This window comes from Heterodontus francisci, chromosome 5 (assembly GCF_036365525.1).
Source record: "Heterodontus francisci isolate sHetFra1 chromosome 5, sHetFra1.hap1, whole genome shotgun sequence".
NCBI classification, from domain to species: Eukaryota; Metazoa; Chordata; class Chondrichthyes; order Heterodontiformes; family Heterodontidae; genus Heterodontus; species Heterodontus francisci.
In genome coordinates this window covers 76,392,509-76,397,211 of record NC_090375.1, presented here as the reverse complement: position 1 = coordinate 76,397,211, position 4,703 = coordinate 76,392,509, and the positions used below count along the sequence as shown (strand labels likewise).

Genomic DNA, 4,703 nt, shown 5'->3' with positions numbered 1-4,703 from the left:
TATGCTGTCTCTTTTGTTTTTAAACTGATGTAGTCATGTGGCAAGAGTAGATTTCCAGTGCTGCCTTAAATTTTCTGACTGCTCGTTTTGACTCTTGCTGCTTATAACTCCAAGCAATTTTGTACTTTGCCATGCATTTACATTTCAGCTCACCCAACGTGACACTGAAAAATATCTTTTCTCATTGCATTAATGTAATGAGAAGCTTCATCAATGTTGTATTCCTAAAATAAGCACTACAAACTTTTTAAACAAAGGTGAAATTTTAATTCATTCAAAACCCACCCACTTACATAGAATTGAAATTGGGCCCTAAGTCAGGGAGAAAAAAACACTTCCATCCTGCCTCCGATTTCTTCCTTTTTAAATTTCACTGCCTTCTCTAACCTACTTCCTAATTTTAATTTTAACTTTTTTTTATTTTGATTTGTGGCCAACGCTGTAAAGGTGATTGTTCATGCTGCAGATGTGACACTGATCTTTCTCAGCCAATTACAACAAACAGCTAAAGGACATGCCTCTCCCATACTGTATAATGGAGGAAAATCAAGTCATCAGACCGATCGCCAGATCTTCGCTCCAACCTAAACTTGCGTCTTCCTGCTCCCAACATGGAAGGCCAGAGGCTATTCTTTTCACACCTTTGCATGTAAATGCTGGTGGAGTGCGGGCCTGGCAACCTGCCCAATCCTCTCGGTTATTGCTGCTGATACTGATAACCAGAATATCAGGAGAGGTGTGGTGGTTGTCTATGGTGGCAGTGTATGACCTTGTAGATTTTCTTGCCTTGGTGTTGGGTGCTCTGTGATGGATGTCCTGTTGGGAGCTTGCTCTCCAGAAGAAGACTCATGGCATGGGATAGTGGGCAGAAATCATCCACTGACCCTCTTTTGTGGGTGGAGTGCAATCCAGGCCACCATTTCCTACAACTAACGGTGAGAAAGTTCTGTAGTGATGGGGAAAAAAATTGCACAAGTAAACATGAGCAAAACATTTGTCATACTTTGGCCTGATTTGGATGAAATTACATATTTATAAAATAGCAATTGATCTAATTAATTGATGTGCATATTTCATAGTAGCCTTCAAGGTGTTGGCCGCTGCACACTAATTAAAACTCTTACCACCTGAGTCATAAGGTTGTAGGTTCAATCTCCATTCCAGTCTTGAGCACATAACTGAGGCTGGCACTTCTGTGCAGTACTGAGAGTGTTGCACTGTTAAGTGTTGCCTTTCACATAAGGCATAAAAACAAGGCCCCATGTGCTTTCAGGTGGACACAAGACTTACCTGGCAGGGGAGAGACCATGATCAAGAAGGTGGTTCTCCCAGGACGAGGCTAGCCCATTGCACTTCGGGTGTGCTGACGCCTGCGATGTCCCCAAATGCGGGATACTCGACTGCGAAATTTGTGGTAGTGGGGGACTGCGTTCGCGCTCTAAATGGGCGGCGCAGTGGTTAGCACCGCAGCCTCACAGCTCCAGGGACACAGGTTCGATTCTGGGTACTGCCTGTGCGGAGTTTGCAAGTTCTCCCTGTGTCTGCGTGAGTTTTCTCCGGGTGCTCCGGTTTCCTCCCACAGCCAAAGACTTGCAGGTGGTAGGTAAATTGGCCATTGTAAATTGCCCCTCGTGTAGGTAGGTGATAGGGAATATGGGATTACTGTAGGGTTAGTATAAATGGGTGGTTGTTGGTCGGCACAGACTCTGTGGGCCGAAGGGCCTGTTTCAGTGCTGTATCTCTAAATAAAAATAAATAAAAGACTCTAGTTCTAAGTGGAGAGCAGGGAAATTTTGCCAGTGTCCTGACGTCCCTAATCACCTAAAACAGACTGTTGGACCACGTGCTGAGGTGTGGGTAGTTTCTACTTTTCAACTCCCACCTGACCACAGCAAGTGTTTTTTTATTGTTGGGGGTTAACTCATTTGTGTTTTATTTGTCAAATAAACAGACAGCGACAGGTTTTCTTAGGTTTAAAACATCAATTATTTATCAAGCAATATGCCTTATCCCAAAATTGTCACAACTGCATCCACTCATGCATTCACTTGTGTGTGCGCACACACCGACACCCACAAAGAGACAGAGGAAAAGGGTTAAGTGGTTTTCCAGTGTGGTAGGGTTTCGGGGTTCACAGTAAACTTGTTGATTTCTCTCTGAAGTCAGGTTCTCGTTGGTTGCAGGCCTGAGGCTCATAGATTTCTCTCATTTTTGAAAGTTCAGTTTGAAGACAAAAGATCACTTCCAATTTCACTGCTGCATAAGTTAAAAATGTAGAATTTTCAGCAGGGGCCTCCCTGCGTGCTGGATTTTTCTCTTGGCCCTTAGCTGGACAAGCTGTTCGGTGATGCTTCTTTCTGGGTGTCTGTCTCTGTCTCTTCGAGGTCTGCCTTTTTAAGGTAAAAAGTTTGTCGCATCATCTTCTGGTAGGAGACATTTTGGTCTCTTCCCCCATGGTGATCACACAATGGCCCAGGTTAAGAATAATCAGGTTATGAAGTTTCATACCTTCTTTGTTTCAGTAGAAACTATTCAATTCAGGATGGGTGCAATTGACACCTCTTAGCTTTGGAAGGTATTCTTTGTTCTAAACAGAGAGTGGCAATATTCAAATGCACATGCAGCCATCTTTTGCAGCATTGTCCATTTTCTTGAAAAGGCAAAGTCAATTTTTACAACTTCTCAGTTTTAGTCTGTAATTTTCCATTGTCGCACTTCTCGTAAGTGTGACAAGACGGTCTGGTCAATTTCATGGCTGTAAAGCATTTTGGAATGTCCTGAGGTCATGAAAGGTGCTATATTCATGCAAGTCTTTCTTTCTTGGTCATGATTAATCCAAGCACAATTCTCTTCAGAAAAGATGAATCAATCAAATTGTTCAAAATACATCCCACTAAACTGTTGACCATCCACCTTCCCTTAATGATGTCCATGAAAACTAATATTGTAAATGATTTCCTCCCTTTCAAAACTCATGTCATCCTCAATCTCTCTGTCCTTCCATACAATCACACCATTTCCAATCTCTCTTCCATCTCCAAAGTTCTTGAACATTTAGTTGCCTCCAAAATCCATGTCCATCTTTCCATAACTTCATGTTTAAACCTCTTCAATGAGGTTTCTGCCCCTGCCACAGCACAGACCTAATCAAAAGTCACAAAGGACATCCTATTAGACTGGTCATCGTGCATTTTCCCTCTTCAACGTGTCAGGTCCATTGACAGTCAATCGCACAATCATCCTCCAATGCTTATCCTCCACTGTCCAGCTGAGCGGGACTGCACTCTTGGTTCTACTCTTACTTATCTGGTCATAGCCAGAGAATGTCCAGCAATGGATTAGCTTCCTTTCCCCCACTCAGTTGTCTCTGGAGTCACCCAGGATCCATCATTGGCTCCCTCTTCTTCCTCATCTGCAAATTATTCCTTGGTCATATCCGCAGACTTTGGGTCAACTTCCACGTGTATGTTGGCAACAACCTGCTGTGCCTCTTCACTACAGCCATGTTGTCAGATCCAATTTTGAATGGGCCACAATCTCCTTCAGTTAAAGAATGGGAATGCTCAGCCACCAACTCCATCACCTTCCCTGGCCACTGTCTCAGAATGAACTAGATTGTTCACAACCTCAACTTATCATTCAGCTTGATCTGAGCTTCTGACCCCATACCCTTTCCATCACAAAGAATGCTTATTTCCACCTCCATAATATTATCTGACTGCCCCAGTCCGCCTGCTGCTGAAACCCTTACCCAAGCCTTTGTCGCCTCTAGGCAGAACTATTCTACTGTTGTCCTGACCAGTATCCCCAGCCTCAATAAACTCAAGTTCAATCAAAACTTTGTTTCCTGTACTTTATCCAGCTCACCCAGCACCACTCTTCTCATTGACCTTCATTGACTTGTATTCTCCTAGCCCCTCAAAGTTGAAATTCTCATCCCTTCACAACCTTGCCCCTCCAGCCCTACAACATCCCCCTCTTGATCTATCTGTTGCTCTGAATCAGACCTATTGTGCATATTCCCCTCCCTGTGCCCCTTTGTTGGTGATTGTACCTTTATCTGCTTATGTCCCACACTCTGGATTTCGCTCTCTAAATTCTTGATGTTTGTCTTCCTCCGTCTCCTACTTTAGACCCTCCTTAAAATCTACCCTTTCGGACTATGCTTTTGGTTATGCTTCCCAATAGCTTTTTTTTTATCTTGGCATCCTTTTTTTGATTATGCTTCTGTGAAGCACCTTGGGAGGCTTTTCTATGTTAAAGCTGAAATCCAGAGTCTGGTTGCAGTGGGGAATGAGTGCTTGAGGATTTTAGTATTAGGGGGAGAAATAGAGCGTTGTAGAGCACTGGACAAATCTGAACAAAACAAACTGAAGGTATGAGAGACAAGGTGGCTAAGGTAGATGGGGAACTAGATTCAAAGATATGACAGTAGATAAGCAATGGATAACATTTAAAGAATTAATTCATAATTTGCAACAAATATACATTCCCTTAAGGACTAAAAAAACCCACTGAAAAAGTGATCCACGGTGGCCAACCAGAGAAGTTAAAGGTAGTCTTAGATTAAAGGAAGAGGCTTGTAAAGTTGCCAAAAGGGGTAATAAGCCTGAGGATTTTAGAATTCAGCAAAGAATGACAAAGAAATTGCCAAAGAAAGAGAAATGAGAATATGGAAGTAAACCAACAAGCAACATAAAAAA

General features: G+C 42.8%; 1 non-coding gene across 1 annotated transcript; it reads left to right on the top strand.

Moving 5' to 3' along the window:
* Window positions 1-1,282: 1,282 nt before the first annotated feature.
* Window positions 1,283-1,441, top strand: LOC137370363 (U1 spliceosomal RNA). The gene has a single exon (XR_010975126.1). It is a non-coding gene; the product is annotated as a U1 spliceosomal RNA (small nuclear RNA).
* Window positions 1,442-4,703: the final 3,262 nt, after the last annotated feature.